The 17,002-nt window shown below is 38.2% G+C and overlaps 1 pseudogene; it reads right to left on the reverse strand.

The window, feature by feature from the left end:
* Positions 1-14,097: 14,097 nt before the first annotated feature.
* LOC127493256 (ubiquitin-conjugating enzyme E2 L3 pseudogene) lies at positions 14,098-14,545 on the reverse strand (annotated as a pseudogene).
* Positions 14,546-17,002: the final 2,457 nt, after the last annotated feature.

Genomic DNA, 17,002 nt, shown 5'->3' on the forward strand with positions numbered 1-17,002 from the left:
TCACCACATAAAACAGCTATTAGTCCTTTCAGATAGGATCAAGCATGTTAATCACTCTGTATTATCTATCTAATTATTAGGGCAATGGATGTTATGTTAGAGGCAGAAGGCTAATTTTCTAAGAAAAAAAGTGGTTGCAGTTTTAGATAAGACAAAAAGTTTCTTTGTAACTTTATTTTTTTCTTTACTGGCTTTGGCTGTCCAAGACAGAATGGGACAGGGTTGTGAGCAAGTATAAAACTGTGATTGGGTAGTTTTTTTTATCTGTTCTACTTAATATGACTGGTTTAGATCTGAAATTGATGCACAGTTATTCTTAAGTGTTGAAAATTAACTGAAATGTGATCCCTGTTGAACATGGTGGTGGGAATGGGAGAGGGAAGAGATGTATAATTTGGGACATGCTCAGGCTGACTTGCCCCAAGTGGTGGAGTTGGAAGCATACCAGGGGATTCCAATTCAATCCCATCGAGGTGGCATGTACCAATGCCATCTCACTGTTCCAGGTGATCAGTTTCAGTTCACAGTTGGTCATGGTGAAGGGACTGGGAGTCAAAGGGAGCACATAGACAAGTCTAGTACCTGCTAACGCTAACTGATGGAATAAATAAAGGGGAGAGTGATCCAACATGGGAAGTGAGAATCTCAGCAGACTCATAGAATGGCAGATGTCCTAAATAGCACTCTGGCCTCAGAATCAGCCCTAAAGGCATTCGGAGCTGGCTGAAAAGCTCATGAGAGTATTTCAGGCATGGAAAGCCAAGACACTCTGGCAAAAGATCTCTGCAAGTGAGATCCCAGTGGAAAGAACAGGCCATCAAAGAAGGAGGTACCTTTCTCTGAAGGGAGGAGAGAACCTCCACTTTGACTATGAGCTTGTCTAAACAAGATAAGAATCGGAGAACTCAGAGGGCTTCCATAGCCTTGGAAACTCATGACTGGAGCATAGGGAGATTACTGATGCCATAGACAGGAGTGTCAATTGGTAAAGTCAACAACAGGAGTCACTGTGCACTTACTCCTCATGTAGGATCTCTATCCTTAATGTGCTGTACATTGAGATTTAATGCTATAACGAGTACTCAAACAATATATTTCACTTTGTGTTTCTATGGGGGTGCAAACTGTTGAAATCCTTACTTAATGCATACTAAACTGATCCTCTGTAAAAAAAAAAAAAAGAAAAGAAAAAAGAAATTATCAATTCCCAACTTGACTCTCACTGGGATTAAACATGACAATAGGTCTGCTCTGATTTCATCATCATTTTAAAAAATCATCTATTATTTTTCACTTTATGTTTCTGTGTGGGAGCAAACTGTTGAAATCCATACTTAATGTATACTAAGCTGATCTTCTGTATATTAAGATAATCGAAAATGAATCTTGATGTGAATGGAAGGGGAGAGGGAGTGGGAAAGGGGAGGGTTGTGGGTGGGAGGGACGGTATGGGGGGAAAGCCATTGTAATCCATAAGTCGTACTTTGGAAATTTATATGCATTAAATAAAAGTTTAAAAAAAAAAAAAAACTGTGATTGGGAAGAATTAGCTAGCTCCCTGTCCCAGTGCTGACCTGGCCAGAGTCAGAAGCAGGAGATGAGAGACAGAATGACCCATTAGTCTTTACTGCCATGCAACCAACACAACGTCTAGGAACACCTTTGCATTGTATATTGCAATGGGGGATGGATCTGCTCTGTAACTGCATCCTATTAACAGTGATTAATCCCTGTGCATAAAACATAAGAATTTTATACAAGCATAACATACATTTGTCATTATTTTATAAACCATTTTGTCACATGAAAAGTTAAATCTGAGCATTTTAACCAAATGTGTGGACCAGATCTAATCAGAGTTGAGACTGATAAAGTTAACTCCTTTGACCCAGATTTTATAGCAATTACACTCAATAAAAGCAACAAGAAACACATGAAACCCTTTTGAGCTACATAAAATTTGTCCCTAAGGTCAGTTACAAGACACAGAAAAACCTTGATCAAAAAGGGTTAGCTTGTAATGGCAGCACAAGGAGCCAGCCCATCACTCAGGACGGTTGAATACATCAGATACAATGAGGTACAGAGTCAGGTGATCCTGCTGCATTTAGAAGAGCTAGCTTTTAAGATAATTTCCTTCTAATCACATCCAAACTATTCTCACACTGCCTTCAACTTCCAGAAGCCTTCTGCAATATGCTTATTCCTTCAGTTCCTTTCTATCAAAAAAGGCTATCAAAACATTTTTTTAGCATTCCATCAGCAAGAATACACTGTCATGCTTATAGCTTCCTCCACTACTTCATTTTTTTTAATTCTTGGTTCCTTTAATTCACATCCTAAAGCAATTCTCAGGGCCTCTAAATCAAAAGAATGACATCTGGACATTTTGAGATTCAATAATTGTTTACAGCTCTCATCTCTACTGTTGAGGAACAGTGTTTTTTTCTTCATACTATTTGTTGAACTCTTTACTTAGTGTAGGGTTAACCTTACGAGTATAAAGCAAGCTGAAAATAGATCTTTGTAAAAATTAATGAGGGGCGTGTAGGGGGGGGGAGGCTGAGGAGGAATGGGAGGGAAGAAACGGCAAGAAGTATTGGTATGTTCCTAAATCTTATGTATGAAATATATTAAGCCTGTATACCTTACAGAAAACTTTAAAAAATGAAAAAAGAACATGCTGAATTTTAACCTGTAGTTACTTGAATATTGTAGAAATTAAGTTTCTTTACCAATCTTATGAAAACTAGGAGTCCTTTCCAGTCCAACAGACTGAAAATCAGGTCCAGCGTTGCATGTAGAGGAGAGATCGGACAGAAGGACACTGGCTGTGAGCCTGCAGAGAACTGAGAAAGAGAAATCTGGGAGTGAGGAGGAGAGGCCAAGGCAATTCTCATCTCACCCAGGCAGTTCCAGAGTGGTGTCTCCTGAGCCCAGCCAAGTCACTCCAAGGAGGGTACTCGAGGAGAGAGGCACTTAGCCAGCAATGACAGCAAAGGAGGGAAGTCAGCGTGGACTAGTTGCCTGGGGTCTGCCTTCATCCCGTGTTTCAGCACCATTGCATTACATTTTAGGATTTTAGTGTACAAAGGAGAGGAGAAGGCTACTTAGAGAAGTCTTTATTTTAGGGAAGACATAAGAGGTGGGAGGGGTACAGAGTGGGGCTGACCCTACCCAGACAGAGGGCAGGGGGGTTGAAACCAGGCTTCATTCCCTTTGAGCACAGGCAGAGTCCCTTCTCAAGCTGCTTTTTGGGGAAGGTGCAGAGAGCCATATGGACCCTCATAAGCTAGGTAGGGGAGTGCAGAAAGGTTCTTAGGATGTATTGACTTAGCAGTTTGTAAAGTCCTGAGATGTGGGCTTTCCAGAGCGATAAACATTCCACTAGACTTTACATTATGCCAGTCACATTAGGCCTGAGAGTTCAGGCCCAGTGTTCTCACACATAGTATGAGGTATACAGTTCGAATGATCCCATAAGATGCATGTCCATATGGAGCCTACATTCTAATTGAGGGAGACAGAAAAGATGTAATATAAGATACCTATATATAAAAATGATCATAATTACTGCAGAGAAAAATAAAACTTAGAGGTAGAGAAGGAACCCTGAGGAAAAGAGGAGGTTTGCTGCTTTCAATAGGATTTCCAGGAAAGATTTCCCTGGAAAGTTGATCTCAGTAGGACTGACCTTTGGAGCTGTCCCTGAAGGAGCATTCCATGCAGAGGGAATAGCAAATGTAAAGCTTTGAAGGGGGACCAGGACTGATGTCACTGAGAAGATCAAGGAGTCAAGGGGAATATATGAGGCTGAATGAGAGCATCAGGAGAATAACAAAGGAGGGTCTTGCTAGCCATTTACTTTCAGAGGGTGCAACACAGAGAAGGAATATGCAAAGAAGACTGAAAAGGGTGACAAGTGAGGTGATGTGAATCTTCAGACTCAACACTGCAAGATCAGTGACCACTACAGGACAATGGAGTTATGAGAAGATGAGTCGGTTCAGGAGAAAATAGACAAAGAATAAGAGAAATCATACAAAACACATTTTTAAAAGAACTTTTTTCTATAGGGAAATGGTAGGGTCACCTGAAGTAGATGATGTGGGATCAAGAATCAGTTTTTCTCTGTTTTAAGATAAGGAAAGTAACAGCACATTTTCATGTTAATAGAAACCTTCCATTGGAATGCACAGTACCCATGAATAAGCTTGTAGGAAGTATCCAAAATGCAGTAGTAAATGGAATATTTCTTTTATAGGCTATCTTGGACCCTGTACCACAATTTCCAGTGAAGAATAAAAATTTTGGAAAATGTGTACAGTAACAAATTGAGAACAGAAATGGCCCATGGCTACACCTTGTCATTTTTTGTGCAACTACTAATCAATATTCATTTTCATTTTACCTCTTCCACCTCATTCTCACGATTTCAACTGTCACCATCAGCAAATTGTCTGAAAAACATAATTCAGGTAAATAATTCCCAAATATTTGATAGAGTCATAAAGGTCTGTATCATGTGAGTTTTGATCAGGGACCTTCTCTAAGGTTGTAGTTTTTGGGCAAAAGGAGTTGTAATCTTTCTGAGCCATGTGTTACTGAAAAAACTACAAGTAAATGGACAGAAGATACCCTAGATAACTGAACTTTAATCCTTGATGAATACAGGAAAATCACTTGGAAAATTTGTAAAAATCACCACCAACAACAAAAGCATCACTGATAGTACAAATTCATCTTCAGAAATTCTGAGGTTTACTTGATTTGGGATAAGAAATTCACATGCCTGAATTTTTAACATTTCTCCAGGAGGCGTTAATGAACAGGTGTGGTATTGTATAGTCAAAACTAATTCTCCATGTTCCGAGAGTTTAGTGTCAGGGAATAAAGGAACCTCAAGAGGATCTTCAAGTTGTCTTCAGAGACAGCAGTATAATAGAGCCTCTGGCACAAGAATAGCATTTAAATTAGTAAAGCCGATGGTACCACCTTAGACATCTCTGAGTATCTAAACTGTAGTGAACAACTTCTTCAAAATCTAACTTAAAAGTTTTATTCATGTGCTAAGTCATGGCTTAGAATGTAAGACTATCTAACCACCTGGATAGAAAGTAATTTTTATTCATAACACTCGGAGGAAGAGAAGCCAAAACACAGAAGTAAGGTATCCTTAGGGGCTGTGACTCTGTGGATAATGACGTGTTATAATTCCTGTTTCTATCTTTCTTTCTTTTCTTACATTATCTTTGACTCTGCCTCCTTTATACTATTGTTTCTATTCCACTTTCATGCTTTTTTTGTTTGTTTGTTTTTGCATTTATCTTATTCTCTTTCTCTTCATCTTATGGTACTTTTTCACATTTTTCTTATCATTGTTGACAATAGCTAGAATGGGGAAATAAAAGAGGATGAATTCAATCTATTGGGAGTTAATTATAAATGGTTTAGGGGGCCAGCACTGTGGCGCAGCAGGTTAACACCCTGGCCTGAAGTGCCCGCATCCCATATTGGGTGCCAGTTCAAGTCTCAGCTGCTCCAGTCCCCATCCACCTCTCTGCTGTGGCCCGGGAGTGCAGTGGAGGATGGCCCAAGTACTTGGGCCCCGGCACCCACGTGGAAGACCCAGAAGAACCTCCTGGCCCCTGGCTTTGGATTGGCACAGCTCCGGCCATTGCGGGCATCTGGGGAATGAATCAGCAGATGGAAGACCTCTCTCTCTGTCTCTACCTCTCTCTGTAACTCTCTTTCAAATAAATAAAATAAATCTTTAAAAAAATTAGAATGATTGAGAAGACATTTTATAAAGAAGGGATGTGTGAAAATTATTTATCACTGCAATAACATTCAAATAATAACTTGTAATTTAGTTGGACCACTTACTCAAAATAAATAAAATAAAAATGATAAAATAGCATATACTGTATATACATTTAAATTTTAATTGCAGAATCCATTAACTTAACAGAGAATCTTATTGCTTGATTCTATTGAAAACAATTTTAAAACAGTGGCCCTATTGCCTTTTTTTGTTTTTATTTTTTTGACAGGCAGAGTTAGACAGTGAGAGACAGAGAGAAAGGTCTTCCTTTTCCATTGGTTCACTCCCCAAATGTCCACTACAGCTGGTGCTGCGCCAGTCCAACGCCAGGAGCCAGGTACTTCTTCCTGGTCTCCCATGCGAGTGCAGGGGCCCAAGCACTTGGGCCATCCTCCACTGCACTCCCAGGCCACAGCAGAGAGCTGGACTGGAAGAGGGGCAACTGGGACAGAATCTGGCACCCCAACTGGGACTAGAACCCGGGGCGCCAGCGCCACAGGCAGAGGATTAGCCTATTGAGCCATGGCGCCGGCCCGGCCCTTTTGCCTTTTAAGGCACTGATATCCCCATGGAAGAGTAATATATAATGTATTCACTGGATAATCAACAGAAGAGGCATTTTGAATCCAGTCCTCATGTGAACAAAGACTCTATCAAACAAATTACCTAACACTAAAGAGAGAAAACCGTGCATTACTAAGTGCAGTACCAGCTCTGAGTCCTACACCCATGTCAGTATAATACATATTAAATTCTGAGAAACAAGTGTAGCTTGACAATAATTCTCACAGACTTCATAGCAAAAAAAAAATTAAAACCCATTTTTGTTGCCTTATATAATAACATATCTATAAGTGAGACCTTTCCCTGTGTAACTTCATGCAAAAACCGCTGTAAACATGCAGCATGATTTAATCAATTAAAGTAAGTTCATTAAATAGGTTGACTGCGTACCAGAAATCACAGATGCCAGCTGATTTAGGATGAATCCAAACAATATAAAAATGATTTGAAGGGATAGAAAAAATATAGCTAATTGAGTTCCACAAAGGAAATTATCTTCGTGATTCCAGTTAAAGCAATTACTTCACAGTTTGCCAATGCTATTTGGAAGGTATCCTGAAACTGTAAAAAGAATCATAGCTAATCAACTGTGCATTTGCAAATGTTAGTCAATTTTCCATGTATAACTTGGTCAGTATTTTAATGGAAATAAATAGATTTTAGAATTTTAGTCTACCTACAAAATTTTGGTACTGATTTGAATTTAACCACTATATGAAATGGCCCAGTACCCTGTTTTACTCATGAGATTTACTTCAATACCTTACACAAAAATACATTGTTCTCTAATAAAGAATAAAAAAAAAAAAAACTTCTACAAAAGGCAAGAGTCCTGGAAGACCTTTTATTTATTTATTTATTTATTTATTATTCATTTTATTTATTGCTATGTATCTGTTTAAATATATCTTAAATATATCTTCCTCTGGTATATTGTAAGTTTCTGAAGAATAGAGCAATATTCAAATCTTTACCTCGTGTTGACTATGGCATTGACCATATACAGGATAGATCTGATAAATATCTGTATATCAGATTTCATAGTTGTTTGAACTATACTGTTTTAAATTTTATTTCTAGAGAAATAGAATGTTAAAAAAAAAGTCATCCATGAGTTAATCATTCTCCTGAGTTGGTAACTGATGAGCAAGGTCTCAATCTCTGGTCCATGAAATTTATAAGACCTTAGAAAGTTTCTGGCTGTTTTCATTTGGTCTGAAGAGTGTTGTGAGAAACTGTAACCAGGCAAATGACATGCTTGTGGTAGTAGCAATGGGAGAAGTGCTACCCCTGTTGTGTTACTTTAAGATTACTCCACACTCATTTCACACTGTACATCACAGCATAACCCAGTAGGCATTTGGATTTATGAGCCCTACCCTCTGAACCCAGAGTTTAAGAACTCAAAGAGCCTCAGAAAAATACTGGTATGTACATCAGCCTAAATTCTAGAAAGTGTCTCTGATTTTAAGAGAATCATTGGTATAAATGAGAGCACTTTAAAAAGTCTGTGGTGGACTAGAGCTGTGGCATAGTATGTTAAGCCTCTGCCTGCAGCTCTGGCATCCCATGTGGGTGTCAGTTTGTATCCCAGCTGCTCCTCTTCCAATTTGGCTTTCTACTTATGCCCTGGAAAAGTACTAGAACATGGTCCAAATATCCCTGCACCCACATGAGAGACCCAAAAGAAGCTCTGAGCTCTGGGCTTCTGATCAGCCCAGCTCTGGCCATTGGAGCCATTCAGGGAGTGAACTAGCAGATGGAAGACCTTTCTCTCTCTCCCTCTCTCTCTGTAACTCTGCCTCAAATAAATGAATACAAGCTTTAAAAAAAATCTATGAAAAATGTATTTAAAAGGCAATCTTACTTGATGTGAAACAATTTTTGGAATCAGTGCTTTTTCATGATACATGTTTTTCCATTAATTTTTTGCAGGTCCCTGGAGCACAGCACTTTTAATTAAATCATTGCATTCAGTTTTTATTGCTAAGTAACAAGCTACCACACATGTAAGTGACACACATTTTGAGGATTAGGAAGTCCAAACACAGTTTAGCCATTTCTCTGCTAAGGGTCCCAAGACTGCAAACAAGATTCAGTTAACCTGCATTCCTTTCTTGAGTCTGAGGTGTTTCACCAAGTGCAGCCAGTGTTGCCAGAATTCAGTAGCACTTCTTATAGGTAAGACTGAGATCCTCTTTCCTGGCTGTAATTCCAGGATAGCCTGCCACTCCTGGTATGTGACCTGTCACTGACTCTCTCACAACCCAGCATTTCACTTCCTCAAAGCCAAAAAGACAAACTCTCCTCGGAAGATCCACAGCCATTTTTGAGGACTTTATTGATTAAGTCAGGCCCAACCTGGATAATCGCCTTTTTCACTAGCTGAAAATCAGCTGATTTAGGATCTTAATTACATCTGCAAAAATTCCATCACTTTTTCCATGAAACATTAATAATCATCATGGTAACATCCATTCATGTTCAGAGGTTCCACACATGTTTAGAATTCTTTCTACCACAATCATACAGAAGTATGTTAACATACAATGATGTCCAAATACATATTTATTAAAACCATACAATATGAAAACCTATATTATTTCAGCTTAAAATAAATATATGTTTATATATGCAAATATGTACAAGTATATATTTGTGTGTATAAAATATATATACACATGTATAACCATATATTTACTTGTTTTTTTATTTGTTTATTTTTCTTTCAAATCTGTCTTCTATACTTGTCATTTTCTTGTTTCACCTTTTCTCTTCCTTCTTTCTGCTATATCTTTTTTCATAAACTACATACAAAATAAAGCTAATTTATATAAATTTCAAAAAAATCAATAGACTCATTCTTCATTATAAGAAATGAGTGAGATTTTCAGTTTCTTTCATAAGGCATTTTGTGGGAAACCATGGTAGACTATATGTTTGTGCATCATGAATGAAATATTGTTTAGTTTTTATGCTGGATAGCCTTCAGGAAAAGAAACCAGTTTATCTATTGCTCAGGATCATATAAAGAAAAATAAATCATGTGCAACCAATTTGTTTAAGGAAATTATAGACATTTCTAGAGAAATTCTCTAGAATTATAGACATTCTAGAGAAATAAAATTTGATAGAGTCAACTCTTTTCTTTGTTCAATAAAAATCAATTTTTAAGAAACTTGATTAGCATTATTTTACTCAATGTATTTATCTAGTGGATCTTCTCAGTTTGCAAGGCTTAAGAAAACAAAGTTTATAAGGAAGTGAATTGTAAAGGTTTTCCTATCCAATCAGAGATTTAAATGCCATTTCATTCTTAACTATTCATGAGTGGAAATTAAAGAGATGATTTTCCAGGGTCCTTCTTTGAGTTAGAAAAAAACAAAAGTATATAAATGGCTATAACATAAACTGGGCTTCTGAGAGGTACAAAGGAATGAATTACTCAAAGAAGTCAGCTGAAGGCTGATTCTGCTTTTAACCAAGAGCACGTTTTCTTCATATATGGATAATGAATTTGAATAATTTCTCTACTTCTCAGTCTTACTGTAATTAAATTGTAAGACAGCAAATAAATAATTCAGAGAGAACTCTGGTTTATGACTTCCTGGCTGTGTTGACTTCAATAAGTTATTTATCCAATTTTATACAAACTTCCTCAAATAGAAAATGAGATCTACTATCAGGGTAAACGTAAATATTAAGCAACTTATATATGCAAATACATAATCTACAAACAGTGTCTTCTATTAGGATTAATCATTCAAAATGTCACTAAAATGAGGCAGGGATATAGCACAGCAGTTAGGTTTCCTCGTGGGATCCTCAGATACCACATCTGAGTTCCTGACTCAAATCCTGGCTATCCTTCTGCTGACCCAACTTCCTGCTGATGCACACCTTGGAGACAGCTGATGAAGACCCAATTACCTGAATCTGTGACATGCACAGGGGAAACCAAGTCTGAATTCTGGGCTCTGACTTTAGGCAGGCCCAGCTCTGACTGTTAGTGAGTGTTTGGGAAATGGTTCACTGAACAGAACATCTCTCTTTTCTGTCTCTCTGCTTTTGAAATAAAATCACAAATAAAATTTTTAAAAATTTCATACTAAAATATCATTAAAATGTATAATGCAACCATTAACCTAGAATTTGAAAGACATCCCCTAACACAAGCAAGAGCTAAGAATAACTAGTAGAGCCGGCGCCACAGCTCACTAGGCTAATCCTCCACCTGCGGTGCCTGCGCACTGGGTTCTAGTCCCGGTCGGGGCGCCGGATTCTGTCCCAGTTGCCCCTCTTCCAGGCCAGCTCTCTGCTGTGGCCAGGGAGTGCAGTGGAGGATGGCCCAAGTGCTTGGGCCCTGCACCCCATGGGAGACCAGGAGAAGCACCTGGCTCCTGGCTTCAGATCAGCGTGGTGCGCTGGCCGCAGCGCACCAGCCGCAGTGGCCATAGGAGGGTGAACCAACGGCAAAAGGAAGACCTTTCTCTTTGTCTCTCTCTCTCACTGTCCACTCTGCCTGTCAAAAAACAACAAAAAAGAATAACTAGTAGAATTTATTGTGCTAGAATACAGCACAGAGAATACCTCTCCAACTTCTCCTACCCATGTTTCCTTATCTCAGATCCAAATATGTGAAGCAAGAAAGACAGAAATGACTAGAACTTATATTTTGTGAGACCTGAGAGTATTCAAAATGGTTCCATGTATCTGAATGGGGAATTGTTATTTTTATTATTACATTTTTATTACTACTACTATTATTCATTTTTAGAATGTGGTAGTGAATATTCTGTATTTATTTTATGATACAGTATAAATTCTGGACCACATTTCCTCCAAAAAATGATTTTTTTTTCACTTTTGAGGCTATTTATCCTCTCTAGAGCATTAATGTTTCATGTATAAGATAAGGAATGTTTACGCATGTGCTAATATTTTGAATAAAGAATGATTTCTAGTAAGAAGATACCTACCTTTTTTTAAGATTCACACCAAATATGCTTCAGAAATAATTACTTAGATGGCCCTTTGATAAAGAGTAGATAATATGTGAGTTAACATAGAGGGAACAAAAGGAAAGAAAATACTTTCTGAAACTAGGTGTTTGAAATGAAGTAAGTAGACCCCTTTCATTCCAACATGGTTTGTATCTTTTTAGCACAGTAACTTTTGCTATGAAACAAAGATAAATACTCTCCTGAACCTCAGTTGTGACTGAGAAAGATGATGGATTTCTCTCTCTCACAATCACAGTCACACTAACAGGTTATAAACTAAAGCAAATCTCATACTAAATTCTACCACATAGACTGCCACATTTAAGTCATAACTTAAAAAATAAGCAGATACAAAAACCCACAGCTTCTTGTGGTCAGCTGCCTAAACTTCTAGTTCTCTATTGTGATGAAATAAACACTTCTTACATCAATGAGTTTCTTGCACCACAATATTTTACAGGGTGAATTCAATTAATCTAGTATCTGACACAGCCAACCAGAATATTCTAACCCATAGCTATGTTAGAGACATGCCTTGAATGGAATTCCGAAAAATGAGAGAAAAAAAAAAAAGCTTCCCTGACTTGATTATCCTATGCAACCAATGATGGAAAATCTTACATAGTTTACCAATGTGTCTATGTTGAATACAATTAAATCCACATATAATTTATATGCATGTCCATTAAGCTCATTAAAAAGCTACTAAATTTACCAGTGCAAATCTTGTTCTAACATCTATTTTCAAAGATGCTGGTATTTAACTGAGATAATAATAGTTAAAATACTTTATAGATGCTTTTTTATTAAAAGTTACCTCTCCTTAGGAAATTAACTGCCCCTTGAATGATGTAAAACTAACACATGGCATAAAACACCCTGTCCCTTTTGCTGAAATGTTTGAAGTAAATTTCTGGTGCTACAACACACAGTGATATTTATGTCTAAACTAGGCCTCTCCTGTAAATTCAGACTCAACATCAGCTGCCTACTGAATGTAATCAATGGCCTCCTACTTGGTTTCCTATTGTTGTCTTTTGCCCCCTAAGTCTATTATCAATACCAGAGACAGAGTGATTCTGGTTCCTTTAGTTAGAAATCTTGGGCTGCTTGGAGTAAGAGTAAGATCTTATTATCCCTGTGCTTGAAACTCTTCAGTGACTTCTCATTTCATGAGCGTGAAAATGAACATCACTGAGCCCTCAAGTCCACTGACCTAGCTGATCTTATCTCTGACTGGGCCCTCCTTTTCACTGCATTCAAATCCAGTGGCTGCTTTAATGTTTCCTCAATCATTTCAGCCATACAACCCTACCTCAAGGCTGTTGGACATGAGGTTTCCTCTGTCTGACATTCCTATTTCCCAGATAGATGCATTGGCACATTCCTTCACTTCCTCTATGAATTGGTGCTTATATCACTAAGTCAGTTTCCTGTGGCTGCTATGCTGAATTTCCACAAAACTGCTGACTTAAAACAACAGAAATGTGTTATCTTACTGTTCTGGAGAACAGAACTCTGAAATACATGTTACTGTAGGACCCCACTCCCTCAGGGGGCTCTAGTGGAACCCTTTCCTTGCCTCTTCCATCTTAGGGTGGAAACAGTTCTTGTGACCCCATTACTCTAAATTATGCTTTCATCATCACATTCTCCCCCTCTTTCTGTGGAAATTCTTCTCTGCCTCTCTATTGTAAAGATACCCATTATAATATTTAGGGCCCACTCATATAATTCAGGATGATCTATTGATCTCTAGAATTTTCACTTGACAATATCACGAAGGATTTTGCCATATAAGTAGCCATTTTCATGTTTTAGGGATGAACCTGAAGCATCTGGGGATGCCATTTGTAATCCTACCACTGCCAACTTCTTGTAGTATCACAGTTATGATTCCAGCCACCTTCCAGAAAGGCAACATATGCCACAGAAGACCTTACCCATATCATGGAAGCCCAGGTATTACCCCTCAGCATCTTGGTTCCAAAGGTGGAACTTGTCTAGAGCATTAAGACTACAGAAAAGACAGAGCCAATACCTAAACAGACTCCAAATATGCTTTCCTTGTGGTACATTTACAGGCGCCAAGGAGGAGCTGAGGTTACTAGTCCTTTATACACTGCCCAGTTGCCTCTTTCTATGCAGTGGAAAAATGCAGAACCCTTGAAATTACTGCTCAGAATGATGCCAGCCAAAAGTAGCTGAAATGACTGCCAACTGCATGCCAGTAATGATTTTTAGATCATTATACTGTTATTATAATACAATCACCATGGTTGACACACCTACTTTTATCAGTCACCTGAAGCAATACACTTTTGAGTTCTAGAAAAAAGGCAAAAATGGGCAGTATTCAAGTCCTGCTCCCAAACTGCACACCCTTTGAATATTCTATTATATCCTACCCCATTTATCACTCACTATGCCTCTACTCCATGTAAGGCGATAACTGAACTTCATTGCATCCAGCAATCTCACTCTTTTTTGTTAAAGAACAGCTGAAATTTTTAAAGCTTTCTTTACAGGTTACCTACACCACTTTTGATTAAGAAAACTTTAGAAAGTTAGTAACTGCCATGAGTGAATGCAGGCGGTGGTGGGTATAAATTTTCCAGGGTCCTGCTTTGCAGGGTGTCTAGGTGCACTGGCAGGGTCTCTGCTCACACTTGCTGGAACAATTTGTGGTAGATTTTAGCCCACAGTTCACTTATTTCCATATTTCTTTGTAAACTTCATCCTTCTTACAGAATTTTTCATGGTCCTTAGAGAATTCTTCAGCTAGCTGAGCCCCAAGCAGGTGTTCGGGCTGGGAGTCATTCGCCAGTGCTCTAAGGGACCAGACTACTTGGTCGGTTTTGGATGCTGGCCTCCAGTTTTCAGCACTAATTACAGGCAGACAGACCTGCCTCCTTTTCATCAATGCTCAGTTGCTAGATCTCTTAAATGTGGTCTTTGATGGTTTGAAAAGGTAATGTGCTGGAAAGTTGATTTAGATTCTGAAGTTCCCCTTATTACATGGAAGGTACTCAGGAACAATAAGCCCTTGCCAAATCAATAAATTAGTTTCATCAACCTGGATGCTATGGAAGTTTTTCATTCCACCTTTGCAGATCTCTTCAAGTTCCTTTATCAGCCTCCTGCTGGCTGCCATCCTGGACCTGGAGACAGCTATCTATTGAGCATGCCCAAACTCCTTCTTGAGTGTGTACTTTTGCCAGAGCCCTTGAAGCCATGATATTGGAAGGAAGGAAAAGACAGAGATGAGTACAATCGATGATGCTCTTCAACTTAAGCCTTCAATCAGGTTCCCAATAATATGTGATAAGAGTTTTTCATTCAGAATATATAAAGCACTCCTGCAACTTAACAACAAATAAAAAAAAAATTGAAAATTTGGGAAAGTACTTGAATAGCCATTTCTCAGAATAAGATAAGCAAATTGACCAACAAGCAGATGTAAAAATGTTCAGCATACCATAATTTCCCACTTTATAACCATCCACTCAGATCATTGTAGTAAAAAATATGTCTAATAACAAGTGACGGCATGGATTTGGGAAAATTGAAGCACTCATACAATCCTGGTGAGAATGTAAAATGGAATGGATGTATAGAAAATAGCAATTCAACTCCTATGTGTATATATAATAGAGTTAATAACAGAAACTCAGATAACTGTACACAAAATGTTCAATGCTGAGAGTTAATAACAGAAACTCAGATAACTGTACACAAAATGTTCAATGCTGATGCTAGTAATACGTGGGTGATACGGTACCTGGCGGGGAGTCTGCCTGCCCTGCCCAGGCAGGAGGTTGAGAGCATGGGACACCATGCCTCCCAGGAAGGACCCCACAACCTGAGTGCTGGCAGGTGTTGGGATCCCCAGGCACTCTTTCCCACCCTTGCTCCCTGTTAAAGGGCCCTGTAACTGCCGATCAGGTAAACAGCTACCAGAGGTGGCCCAGACACATTAGGACAACCTGGGAAGCTATCCTAGCTAGGTGACCTTCAAGCTGATTCAGGAAGCATAGTGGCACCAATATTGGTTCTATCCTATAGAATTAGTGTTGCCCTGAATTAGTTATGCCCCTTCTGCCTACCCTTTAAAAAATGTGTGTGGTCATTAATAAAGCAGACGTGTTCAGTGAAACTTGTATCTGATACTTCTTGGGGAAAACACTGTAGCCCCACCTTCCTGGCGGTGCACAGGCCTCAAGGGTCAAGCCCACAGTAATAGCCAAGATCCGAAAATAACTAGTGTCTGTAAAAAGATGAATGAATAATCAAAACTTGGCATATATATAATGGAATTTCATCCTTTCATATGTATGAGATTGGATACATATAGATATGCATTCTATATGTATACTGAAGAGAAAACAAGAAATTATTCTCAAGCAAGTGAACTTGACAATACCATTTGTTATACATAATTCATCGTATTTTTTTCCTGGTATATAGGATGACTATTTTTGTTAGCTGATTAGCATTATTACCAAAGTAAAAACAAGTTCCACATCTTCATTTGCCAGAAAGTGGTTTTACAACTTGGAGCCAGGTAGATGACCACTGATGTTAGATCCCTGAAATTCTACACAAACTTGGAATAGGGGCACTACCTCTTTCTTGTACTGTTTGTATTTCAAAGAGATAGCTCCCAGGTTCTTGAGGAAGAACTAAAGGGCCATAAAACTGGCAAAAGTTCTATGTAGTCTTAAAACTGACTTATATTCATTTCAAAGTGCTGGCATCCCATATGAGCACTGGTTCTAGTCCCGGCTGCTCCTCTTCCCATCCAGCTCTCTGCTATGGCCTGGAATAGCAGTTAGAAGATGGGTCAAGTCCTTGGACCCCTGCACCCATGTGGGAGACCCAGAAGCAGCTCCTGGCTCCTGGCTTCAGATTGGCAAAGCTTCGGCCATTGCTGCCATCTGGGAAGTGAACCAGCAGATGGAAGACCTATCTCTCTGTCTCTACCTCTCTCTGTAACTCTGTCTTTCAAATAAATAAAGTAAATCTTTAAAAAAGAGTTGATAAAGTACTTAAAACTATGCATTTTCTAAAGTAAATGGTCTAATGGAAACATGTAGAAGTCCCTTATTTTAAATTTGAATTTATCCTTCTAAAATATAATATGCATATATTTATTTCCAGTCATTGACATATATATGTGTATATATTATTTTATATATCTATTTCATTATTATCATTCTGTGTTTGTTATTCACTTATTTACTTTGGTGTTCAAATTCTTCCATAAGTCCTAATGATTAAGGTCACTGCCATTTATATGAAAAAAATTGAAAAGCAGTGATTTTTTTAAGTTTTCTACATTTAGCATCTTGAATCTCTAGGGTTTCAGTGATGCTTGAGATAACTCATACACCTGATTTAGGATGAATCCTATCTTTGTATAGCCTATTTTTAGGAATATGGCCTCCTTAAGGAGTTCATAATCTAACCAAGAAACAATACAACACAATGAATTGTTGTGTATTATTACTGCTTCTTAAAAAAATAGACATATAAGCAATCTGTTATGGAGATATAGATGTGGAAATGGTTAAGTTGGCCTGAAAAATTCTAGAAAAACTTCATAAAATTA

This window comes from Oryctolagus cuniculus, chromosome 5, assembly GCF_964237555.1.
Source record: "Oryctolagus cuniculus chromosome 5, mOryCun1.1, whole genome shotgun sequence".
NCBI classification, from domain to species: Eukaryota; Metazoa; Chordata; class Mammalia; order Lagomorpha; family Leporidae; genus Oryctolagus; species Oryctolagus cuniculus.